At 42.3% G+C, this 12835-nt stretch overlaps 1 pseudogene; it reads left to right on the plus strand.

The window, feature by feature from the left end:
• Positions 1 to 3097: 3097 nt before the first annotated feature.
• Positions 3098 to 4401, plus strand: LOC122429281 (annotated as a pseudogene).
• Positions 4402 to 12835: the final 8434 nt, after the last annotated feature.

The following is a 12835-nucleotide window of genomic DNA, read 5'->3' on the forward strand; positions in this document are numbered from 1 at the left end:
AGCAGAGACGTCTTTCTGTCTACCCCGGGATTGGAAACTCCTCATCCAGATAACCAATCAAGCTAGAGGAGCTTAGAGTCATTAGGTGCTGGGTAGGATGCCTTCATAAAGTCATGTGATACCACTCAAGAACTGATCACCTGCAGAATCACGGACTGCAGTTCAGGTACTTGGAAACTGGACTAGGAGAAAAAAGAAAAACTGCTCTACAGAGTATGTGGTCTCAGAAGGACTAGGCAGATTGTCCTCCACGGATCTTTGTATCATTATCCAGCATGGTCCCTGGCCTGCTGTGGCCAGAAGATCTCCATGATGATGCAGTGACTGACACTGCCAACAGAGAGCATGTAAATGAAGACAACAGCGGACACATCCCAAGGCCTGGGCCTTATGGGGACTCAGGGAAAGGGTTATTAGAGAAAAAATGGAAGAGACTGAGAATTATCTGGAGAGGAGGATTTCCTATAAACCAAGAGAGGGAAGAAAAAACAAACTTGGAGAGAAGCTTCTTGAAAAAATAAAATGCTGCAAAAAAAAAAATGTTTAAAAGGATAAAAAGAGTGTGGATATGTGTATATGATTAACTTTGCTGTACAACAGTAATTAACACAACATTGTAAATCAACTATGCTCCAATAAAAATTTTAAAATATGAAAAGAGTTTGGTGTATATCCAGGAGACAATAGCTCTCATGGATTTATGTTTATAATAACTTGATGAAAATAACACATAAGCATGGATAGTGAATCTAAATGTTAAACTTCTTAAGCTAATAAAGGTAGATTTGAAACAATGTTTAAAGAGGATAAAAGAGAAAAAAAGCATTATGTTTTATAATTAATGGGGCACCAGTAGCCTTCAGTGGAACAGAGTATTAAAAGAAGAGGCAATATTTCAAAAAGGTAAAGAGTGAATTAAATGAGAAAATGACGGTAGTAGACGTACCAGTCCTTCGGGAATTTTGGAAGCTGACCTTTGTGCACTGTTTTGTTGTTTGTTCAGTCACTCAGTGTGTCCGATTCTTTGCGACCCCATGGACTGCAGCACGCCAGGCCTCCCTGTCCTTCACCATCTCCTGAAGCTTGCTCAAACTCATATCCATTGAGTCGGTGATGCCATCCAACCATCTCGTCCTCTGTCGTCCTCTTCTCCTCCTGCCTTCAGTCTTTCCCAGCATCAGGGTCTTTTTCAATGAGTTGGCCCTTTGCATCAGGTGGCCAAAGTATTGGAGCTTTCAATGAGTTGGCCCTTTGCATCAGGTGGCCAAATTATTGGAGCTTCAGCTTCAGCATCAGTCTTTCCAATGAATATTAAAGACTGATTTCCTTTAAGATTGACTGGTTTGGTCTCCGTGCAGTCCAAGGGACTCTCAAGAATCTGCCTGTCACATTGTAAGCAGATTCTTTACCTTCTGAGCCACCAGAGAAACCCCATAACCTTCTTAGTTAATGATATTATTGGGTTGGCCGAAAAATTCTATTGATCCAAATGTATTTTGGACCAACCTAATACTTTCTGGGGGCTTAAAAGTGATATGTCTCTATGCTGAGGGTCATAACCTGTAATGTTAGTACTTGTTTTTATAGCTACCTTCTGCGGTGATGAAAGTGAGCAGTGAGTGACAGTGGTTTAAAATTATTTTTTTCTGTGAAATTGGCTAATTTGATATGTATCAGGAATGTATGAATCTGAGTGTAATTTCAAGCTAGATTTGTACATATAAATAGAAGGCAAAAAGAATAAAATGCATTGCTTCAAAAAAAAAAGAAAAAACCCTTTTTCAGACACAGGATTAAAATAGGAAGATTTGAAAAACAGGGGTATGAGGAAGTTCAAGCTGTGTGTGGCTTCAACAAACTTATTTTAGAACAAGGGGAGGTCTTCTGCTGAAAAGAAACTGGAAAAAATATTTGATAAGTAAGGAGAGCAAGACTTCTTTTTCTCCAAAGTAATCTATAAGTGTATTATTATTCAATTTGCCTCTTGATCCATGGCCCAATATTGTGAATCCTACAAGATGAAATAGACATGTTTCTGGTCCAGAAGAAATGTAAAATTTGGGTGGAGTGACAGAGGAACAATCCACTGTAGTGTCAGGAAGAATCAAATCATCTTTAAAGCTTGAAAAAATAAATTAATTAATTAATTAATTAGAAAATAAATAAATAAATAAATAAAAGCTTGGGCACACAAGAAGAGAAAATTCAAGCCATCTAGAAAGAGTTGATGAAGCTGATAAAGTTGATATTTGACACAAGTGGCCAATAGGAAATGTTATAATTCGGACTACCCAGTACATGGGGACAACAGAGAAGGAATAAACAGTGAAACAAAAAATGTGTCAGGAATTCCTTACAAGTTAGTGTTTGGCCACAATAAATACATGTATGCACACTACTTCACTGCATGGGAGAAGAATACAGCAAATTTTTTTCTTCTTCACTTCCCTAAGAGAACACATGTTTTGATGGGTGTGTAAGGTGGGACGGTAATGGTAGTAGACCCAGAGAGTCTGGAATATTTGAGCTATGTCTTACCGAACATGCCGAGATGCCCTCTGCTGCTACTGCTAAGTCACTTCAGTCATGTCCGACTCTGTGTGACCCCATCCCTGAGATTCTCCAGGCAAGAACACTGGAGTGGGTTGCCATTTCCTTCTCCAATGCATAAAAGTGAAAAGTGAAAGTGAAGTCACTCAGTGGTATCCGACTCTTAGCGACCCAATGGACCGCAGCCCACCAGGCTCCTCCGTCCATGGGATTTTCCAGGCAAGAGTACTGGAGTGGGGTGCCATTGCCTTCTCCGAGAGATGCCCTCAGCTACCCACAAATGCAATACTCTGTCCATAATGTAATAAATGTAATACTCTTACTCATAAATGTAATAGCAAATTGTAAATAAAAGGCCAGTCAAATCCCTGACGCTCTAATAGAGGGTTTTACGGTGAAGCTTCTATGAAGCATGACACCCCAGGCAAGGTCCTCATGTTTCCACATTTACCGCTAACCAGCTGTAAATCCTGAAGGCCTGGGACTTCCAAGCACATGAAGTGTAGGAGGAAGACAGATGACGGGTCACAAAGGAACTCTGTTGAAGATGGCAGAAACAAGATTCCGGAAAAGAAAGGCAAAACGCAGAGGTTCCCCAGAGTTGAAAGAGAATGGGCAGTGCGTCCCAGTACCCCAGCTCGAGGGTGATTCGCAGGAGCCGTTCATAGGACACCTGGATCCGCAGAGAAAACCTCCGGTGTTGAAAGGAATTGACTTGGGAGCACGTACAAGCAAATGGACAGAGGAATTCCCTGGTGGCTCAGACAGTAAAGTGTCTGCCTACAATGTGGGAGACCCAGGTTCTATCACTGGGTCAGGAAGATCCCCTTGAGAAGGAAATGGCAACCCACTCCAGTATTCTTGCCTGGAGAATACCATGGATGGAGGAGCCTGGGGGGCTGCAGTCCATGGGGTCACAAAGAGTCAGACACAACTGAGCGACTTCACTTTCACAAGCAGATGGACAGTGGATCACCTAAGCCAAATCAGAAGGAGGAAAGAAGTGAAGATTCGCGTTGCTGCAGTTGCCCCATGGACTTCCTTAAACTTTTAACAAGTTGGTACAGAGCACAACTGAAGAAAACCATAAGGAATTCTTTATATCAGAGGATCTACTGTACTTCATGCTTTGTGGATCCAGTTTTTACTACAAGGATATATAGAGACATTTCTTCATAAGGCCACCGGAGAGCATTAATAGGAAAGACTGAGAAGGATGACCTAGGATCACTTGGGGAAGAGCCTAGAAAGGATCTTGCAAATATCCGAAAGCTGTTTCCTTTATCGGAAGGAGATATCGAGTTTCCAAAATTCTTCAAATAATGGTTCTTTTCCAGTGTTTTTCAAATTAAGCTCACCAAAGTTACAACTTTGGATCCACTATAATGTAACGGATAACTTCTCAATACAAGTGACAGGAAAAAAAAATGCATTATACTATTCAGTCCTCAAGATGCCCAATATTTATAATTATCGGGTATTAAATCAGAAGTGCTGAACATAGATAACCCAGACTTATCTAAATATCTACTGTTTTCCAAGGCTAGATGGTATGAATGTTCCCTTAAAGCTGGATATGTATTATTCATTCCTGCTTTATGATTCCATAATATAATTTCTGAAGAGTTTGGAGTGGGAGTGAATGTCTTTTGGAAGCACCTTCCCTCTGAATGCTATGCTAAAATGGATACCTATGGAGACAAAGATCCTACAGCAGCATCGAGAGCTGCACAAATTTTGAACAGAGTCTGAAAAACCCTTGCAGAATTGCCAGAGGAATATAGGGACTTCTATGCAGGGCGAATGGTTTTGCACATTCAAGATAAAGCCTATAGCAAAAATTTTGAATAAATAATGAACTGACTGCAAAGAGCATAAACTTTTAAATACAATTCAGTTCAAATACTGGAAAAGTGTAACAAGAGGTAAATTATCTTTTTAAAGATTTATTCTTCTCAGGGGGGCACTAGTGGTAAAGAATCTGCCTGTCAGTACAGGAGACAAAAGAAACATGGGGTCCATCCCTGGGTTGGGAAGATCCCCTGGAGTAAGAAATGGCAACCCAGTCCAGCATTCTTGCCTGAAAAATCCCATAGACAGAAGAGCCTGGCGGCTACAATCCATGAGGATCACAAAGAGACACGGTTAAGCATGCACACACACAAAATAGGAGAGGCAGCTCAACCTCAGATTTATAGATTAAATAAGTATGAAGGCGGGGGAGGTAAAATGCAACTTTGTAATCTTTAGTGTCCTGTGACATCCCTCCCCCTCTACTGTTAGTAAACATGCCCTGCCCAGGCATCTGAAGTGTCAGAATAAATATTTCTTCCCCTGGAAGGTCATGACAGGAAGAATAAGAAAAAGATGGGGGGAGTTCTCTGGTGGTCCAGTGGTTAAGACTCTGTGCTGTCACTACCATGGGCCTGGGTTTGATCCCTGGTTGGGGAGCTTAGATTCCACAAGCCATGGGAAACAAAAATAAAATAAAAAATTTAAAAGAAAGAAAGAAACAGATGGGGCAGTATGGAAGACATTACTAGTGTTCACCAACTTTCTCTATTCCTTAAGCATGCAGAAAACTGCAGCTCCTACTCTCCTATAGCTGCTAGAGACTAGTTCTGGCACCCCCACCCCCCCCACCCCCTCTCCCCACCCCCGCGCCCCGAGAGAAGAATCCTCCGCACTGATCCTTAAATTCTGGAGGACTTTCCTCTTCCCCTACTGTAACCGACCAGGACCCTATGAAGTCTTCCCAGAATAGACCCCACACCCTTGTCCTCCACCTGCCTTTCCTCTGTAGAAAAAGCTCAATCGAAGAAATGAGAAAATGCAACAAAAAAAAAAAGAAAGAAAGAAAGAAACAAGACAAAATAATAATAGCTGAGCCGTTATACAAAGGCAAACACCTTTAGTTCTTCCTCAAGGACTATAGATAATATTCTGAGTCATATCCTGTGAGCTGTTTTGCAGATACTGAAAGCGCTCCCTGGTGGAAGTCATTAACTGTAGGCTGCCCAAAAGCATGTAGACCCCAGATCCCGGGAACCAGAAGGTAGATGATGCTAATTCCAGATAACCTCATCACCAACCAATCAGAAGAATGTCCACGAGCTGACCACCCCACTCCCTGCGCCTTGAACACTGAGACTCCTCACTACCTCCTTCTCCTATGCCCCCCCCCCACCAGCCTGGCAAAGGAATACAGTTATTTCCTTATACCTCACCAAAACTCTGTCTCCAAGATGTAATCTGGCACCGATGTAAAGAGGTCCAATTTTGGCAACATCACCAAGTCAACCAAAACAGGCTTGTATCCAAATGTTGGAATCAGTATATAAAAGCAGTCTAATTAGATGAGTCATCGGGGAAAGAAGGTCCCTGGAGAATCACCTGAACCTACAACAGATGCTATGTGAATCAGAAATAACTTGCTTAATTAAGGCATTTGATAATGGGTCCTCCCTGGAGGTTCAGTGATCGGGACTCCACCGCAAGGGACTCGGGTTCAGTCCCTGGTCAGGGAACTAAAATCCCATAGGCCGAGCAGTGCGGCCAAAAAAAAAAGGCACCAGCGTCCTTGTTACTACAGCCTCACTTAACTTGCTAGGACAGGAACCAGAATGTCGCCCAGAGTCCTCAGTAGATTAGAATGTTTATGAATTAGGAGCCTGACTACAGGCCAGAAACTGACCAAGTGTGGGGATGTGTCACCCGTTGTGAGTGTGAGTGTTATGGTTGTGAGTGCTCTAGAGCTGGGTGGGGGTGTTGCTCCCAGTTGGAAGGGCGTGTGTGGTGCTGAGTAAAAAAAAAGGGGGGGGCGGGGGGGGGGAGCCATCCGAAGGAGCTCGAGCCGCTGAATTTTAATTTCCTTCTTTCTTCACACAGATACCTATGTATCTTTCCCATGTATCTCACCCCATCTGAAAAAGAAGAAAACTGTTTTGCTCGAGGCTGAGTGAGTGAGGACGTGACCTGGGGGCACCAGAAGCAGTAAGAGCCGGAGATGAGAAGGCCGCACAGGTCTCAGCCTGTCTTCCCTCCTCCGCGGCCGGCCCCCTGGCCGGGCTCCTGCACCTTCTCTCAGAGACAAACAAGAGCCCGCGGGGAGAAGAGGACCGTGGGGCCCAGAGAACACACAGTAAATGGGGCTTGTGCGCGCATCTGGAGGGAGGCGAAGGAGTCCTTAGACCCGGAAGACTGGAGGATATGGATGCTGAACCGGAAGTTAGCAGCGCTGTTCTTTCTTACTTCCGGTGTGAATGTGTCCACCGCGCGTACGTTCTGAAATCTAACTTGACTGCATCATAACAGCAAGAGTTAAATCTGTCAGCTGCTTGTTACGAATCATTTTTCTAGGCACAGTGTGAATATGGGGGGCAGGAGGAGGGAGAGAGAGACTCAGCAGAACAACCCTTCACTGTGATACTATCATGACTTCCCTTCTGCAGGTTAAGTAATGACAGCATGAACCAAAGTTCACAGGAAGTTAGTCCGCGGGCTATGCTGTTTTCATTGCACTGTATTTCTTACTTGGGAACCCAGGAAAACCTCATTTCTACATCTTTAACATCCCTGCAATCAGATGCACAAAAGGTCAAAATGACTGAAGAATCGTATTATAATTCTGGTGCCAAGATAGACCTCCATCCCTGTCTCTTAAAAAGAAGGCAGTGGTCTCATGGATCGGGAACAGGAATGACATCTGTGGGAAAAGGTAGCACGTCAACCAAAGAGAGAAGGCGATACCAGCCGGCAATCTCCCTGGCCAGTGGCCGCTGATGCAGCTTATGTAAATCGAAGCCGCTGGGTGGTCCAATCAGAAGCTTTGCTGAGTTTTCTGTGCTGCCCGTCAGTGTCCCCAGTGGGAGATCTGGGTTTCCCGAGGTCTTCAGAGAAACCAGAGGTTTCGGGGAGACAGCTGATAAAGAGAGCGGTCATGCCTGGTTGCCTTCTCCCATATTCTTGTTTTCTGTTCTACTTGAGTTTGAAAACTAAGATGGGGGGTTTTTATTTTTCCCTTCCTGCCTGACTTCAACCAAGAGCTCTACTTCATAGAGATACAGGCTTTTCTGTGATTTTCCCCCAAAACTCACCCCTCATTTTGCACCCCTCTTCCGCTTTCCCTCCCTGTTCTCTAGGGAGTGAGAGAAGTTGGGCGTGGTAGATGCAGCTGTTCGTTGAGGGTGTTAAAAAAAAATCATTCTATTACCTGGCAAAAATATCTCTTCAACCGCTATCTTGGTGACTTAATTATTTTTTATTGAGATATAATTAGGTTACAACACTATGTTAGTTCCAAGTGTACAACATAGGAATTGGATACCTCTATACATTACAAAGTAATCAATATGATAAATCTAGATGCCATCTGCCATCATACCAAGTTATTACCATAGTATTCACTGTTTTAGCCACCCTGTGGATTTCATTCTTGTGACACATCACATTTCTTTTGTAACTGGAAGTGTACGCCTCTGAATCTCACTCAGCTATTTCATTCATTCTCCCTCGTCCCGTCCCCTGTGGCAGCCACTCTGTACTACCTGTCTTTCTGCTTTTTGCTTGTTCACTTGTTTTTCAGATTCCACATGTAAGTGAAACCATACAGTGTATGTCTTTCTCTGACTTATTTTGCCTTAGTGTGATACCTACTAGGCCAATCTATGTTGTTGCTAATGGCATGATTTTATTTTTTTATGACTGAGTAATTTTCCATCGTATGTATGTACCACATCTCCTTGATCCATTCATCTACTGGTAGACACTTTGATTGTTTCCATTTATTTTGTTTCCTTTTCACTTAATTCACTTCATTTCATTCTTTCCTTTTATTGATGTAAGTAATTAAGGTGATGAATTCTCCTCTGAACACTGCTTTAGCCATATCCTAAAAGTTTTGATGTGTGATTTTCAATTGTCATTTTTCTAGAAATTTTTCAGTTGTTGCTTTCTCACTCTCTGGCCCAAGAGAAAGACTGTTTAAGTTTCCATGTGGAAGGGCATTTATCTTTTCTGACCTTATTATTATTATCTAGTTTGTTCCACTGTAGTCGGAGAATTGTATCTATATCATTCCTACTTTTGGGGGAAAATTACTGAAGTTTATTGTGCCAGAATGTGTGGTCCATTTTCATTAATACTTTGTTGAAACTTGAAAAATTGTGTTCCCAGTTTTCAGTGAGAAGATGTCAATATAGATCCATCAGATCTAACTTTTGACTAAGTTAGTAGCATCTTCTGTGTTCATAACTTTTATCTACTTGATTCCTCTAGTCCTAAGAAAAGTGAACTAAAATCACCTACTACTACCTTTCTGAATAGTTCCCTAGAATCTTCCTTAATTTCTGCTCTGTGATGGTTACTTATATGCTATTTGGAACTTACATATCTCTTAGATATCCAGTTTTAATTTTACACTTTCCATTATAAAGTGGATCTGAATGTCACCTTGTTTAATAATAAGATTGACCTCTGCTTTCTTTAGGTTTACATTCTCTTTTTTTATGCCTTTGTCTATCATTTGATTTGTTGAATAAATGAATGAATCTTTCAGGACTTCCCTATCAATCCAGTAGTTAAGATTCCATGCTTTCACTGCAAGAGGAGTGGGTTTGATCTCTGGCCAGGGAACTAAGAACCACATGCTACATGAAGTGGCCAAAAAATTAAAATTTAAAAGTGAAAAAAAAAATGAATCTTTTTGAGTCATTGTATTTTTAAGCATATCTTTTGTATATTGCAAACAGCAGAGTTTTTCTTTTAATCTAATCTGAAAATATTTTTAATATTTTAATGAGTTAAGTCCTTTTATAATTATTAATATGGCAGATGGATTCAGTACAATTTGGAGATTATTATTTTCTATTAAATATGTTTATATGAGTATTGCACTTTTAAAATCTTTCACTATATCTTTTAGTGTTTTTCTAAATTGCAGTCTTTCAGATTTTGGGGAAGCTGTTTATGTTGGCATTATCTTGATTTTATCTTTATATAATACAGTTAGTTTCTCCCTTCTTTAGATAGTTCCTATTAGTTTTCTACTATAAACATCCGAAAACTAGCTTATATTCTCTCCCTTCCTCTTCAGTTGTCTTTGTGTATACCTTTGTATTCTTAAATATGTTCTAAACATGTGAAGTTGGGCAAAGTCCACCTTGACCTAGCTCTGCGTCCCAGTCAAGTGAGCAAATGTTTATCAGTCTCCATTTCTCATTCTTAACAATTGGGAAAGCAACACATGCCGCAGAAGATTACCTTAAAGGTGGAATAAGATACGGCAGGTTCTTAGCACAGCAGGAGCACAGAGAAAGCACTCCATGAATGCTTATTATTGATACTGAATATCGTAATTCATAAAAGTTCTTGAAACTCAGTGTTTCCCAGAACCAACAGATGGCACTGGATTCAAGTAAATGGATGCTCCTCTCACTCAGCATCCAAAACAGGGAAGATCTTTGTTTTCCCTTCCCCCTAGTCCTTCCTCTGCAGATTCTGACAGTTCCACACTTCCTTCTGAGGCCCCACTGCCATCCAGAGGCAAGTGGCTGCCTCACTCAGCTGGGGCGTGAAAGACTTGGTCAGTGTTGTTCCCACGTTGGGCAGGGCAAGCAGGGTGGGAGCTTGTTTGGGGACCCACAGTAATTTGAGAGTTTCCTGTTTCCTCTTTGCCATTCATATCTTGCTTCGGAAAGAGCAGCACATGGCTGAGTGGAAAGACTCTGAAGGTAAGTGACAAGAAGATGGGGAATTTAAGGGGTGGGAGTCAAACGGTGATGGGCAGTGGGAGGGGAAAATGAAAAGAACTAGAACTGGACTGCCCTGGTGGTCCAGTGGTTAAGAATCCACCTGCCACTGCAGGGTTGCAGGTTCGATCCCTGGTCTAGGAAGATTCCCGCATGCTGTGGGGCAACTGCACACCACAGCTACTGAAGCCAAGTGCCCTAAAGGCTGTGCACTGCAACAAGAGAAACCACCGCATCAGAAGCCCTTCCACCACAATTAGAGTGGTCCCCACTCACCACAACTAGAGGAAGCCCTCAAGCATCAACCAAAACCCAGCACAGCCAAAAAATAAGTAATTAAAAAAAGTAATAACTGGAACTCTGGACAAATCAGAATTACTAATGCCTGTGGTTACCAGGCAGACCACACTTGTAGGAGTCTGTTGAATACACTGTTGGGGAATGTTTTTCTGTGCCTCTGAAACAAGTCTTACCTGGGACTGTCCCTCAAGGATAACACATTTTCATGATCCCCTATGATCCTAGGGTCTGCAGCACCTTCCTGTTCTGCCCATCCGGATGCCTGAGTTTCCCTCCCAGCTCTCTGACTGATGGGCTCTGTGATTTCAGGCCCCTTTCCCTATCTATAAAAGATTTGACAGCTATGCTATTTTTAAGATGTCTTTCAAGTTTTAGGTATTATGAATCCATGGGTGTAATTATACTGAGGTTACAAAAGAATTTTAATAGATCCTCTTCTCCGTGAAGACTATAGTTCCCACAAGGTAGAGGATACAGAACTTATTATTCCTATTTTACAGATGGAGGAAGAACACTTGGTGGGGAGGGGAAAAAATCAGGCCAGGCTTCTCTCTCTCCGGATGCTTATTTTGCCTTCGGTGAAATTTGAAAGGCTACCTACTCCAGTATTCTGGCCTGGAGAATTTCATGGACTATACAGTCCATGGGGTCGCAGAGAGTCTCAGATACAACTGAGCGACTTTCACTTTCACTTTCTCTCTCTCCCAATGCTTGTTTCGCCCCCAGTGAAATTTGAACAATAAACAGGTGTGGAGCAGCAGGACTACCGCAGATGAGGTAAAGGTTCACATGCATAGGAAGTTATTTACTCTGGCCTCACCCTGATCCCAACAGTTGCCAGGCAGAAACAAATCCAAAACAACAAAAGTTCTGGTGCGTTCAGTGCTAGTCTGGGAAGTACCTGCTGCTTCTGGGAAAGTGAAACTTTCAGTTTTCTAAAAAGGAGCAAATGTAAGACCTTCCAGGAACCAGTGACTGTACAGCTTTGGAATGTCAGTGATTTGTGGGTCTAAGGAATATTGAGATGGAAGACAGTAGAGGAAGGAGATTTATTCACTTACCCAAAACAGTTATTTATTATTCAATGTGAATGGAGCCCTCTGCCAGGCAGTAGACATAAAGCTTAATAAGACAGATGGCCTCCCCTGCAGGGGCTCACGGTCTAGTTTCAGGACAGAGACCGATGGTGGGAGTGGAGAATTTAATAGGGACAGTGAGAGAGGCGAGCCCCCAGAGCAGAGCAGCAGGAGCGCATGGAAAGGAGCACTGAGATGCTAAGAGAAGGATTCCTGAGAGATTTAAACCCTGAGGTGAATCTTAAAGAACTAGGGCCTAACGGGGAGAGCCCTTTAGGGAATGGCAGGGCGCGCCATATACAGAGGCACAAAGGTATCAGGAGGGCAGGAAGTTTGTCATGGATGGAACATCCTTTCCAAAAGGAAAAGCAGAGAGAAATGGGCTAGATAAGCTGTGTTTCTGGGGAAGAAATATCAACGCAGAAAAGAGAAGGGACACAGGAAAGAGTGATACTGCTTTTACTTGTCCCCTAGAAAGAAAAATGACTTCATTAACAATGTCTGGAAGAGATGAACCAATAGTAGGGGAACATCTTTGGACATGAGATCATTCCCTGGTGGCTCAGATAGTAAAAAATCTGCCTGTGATGCAGGAGACCCAGGTTCAATCCCTGGATCAGGAAAAACCCCTGGAGAAGGGAATGGCCACCCACTCCAGTATTCTTGCCTGGAGAATCCCACGGACAGATGAGCCTGGTGGGCTACAGTCCATGGGGTCGTGAACAGTCAGGACTGAGTGACTAACACTTTCACAACACAATGAATGAAAGTTGTAACAATGGGATTAGAGAGAAGATAAGGGATTCAGAACTGTTCACAACTAGAAGTGAAAGAGCTTTATGAGATCTGATTATACAGTAGACTATAACACAAGATACAATATATCTTGTGTTTTATATATATATACAACCAATATATATACAACCAATATAATTGGTTGAGAGTGTGGACTCTGGGGTCACACCTGGATTCCGAGTCCAATTCCACCACTGTGCAACCTTGGGAAAGTCCTTTAATCTCTTTGAGACTCAGTTTTCTCATACACACAATGGGAATAAAGGTAAACAACCTCAAAAGGTTGAGGATAAGGATTAAAAATGATAACACACAGAAAAGACTTGGCATATTTCCTACACATATTAAAACACTGTACACAGTAGC

The sequence above is a fragment of the Cervus canadensis genome, chromosome 28 (genome assembly GCF_019320065.1).
Source record: "Cervus canadensis isolate Bull #8, Minnesota chromosome 28, ASM1932006v1, whole genome shotgun sequence".
NCBI classification, from domain to species: domain Eukaryota; kingdom Metazoa; phylum Chordata; class Mammalia; order Artiodactyla; family Cervidae; genus Cervus; species Cervus canadensis.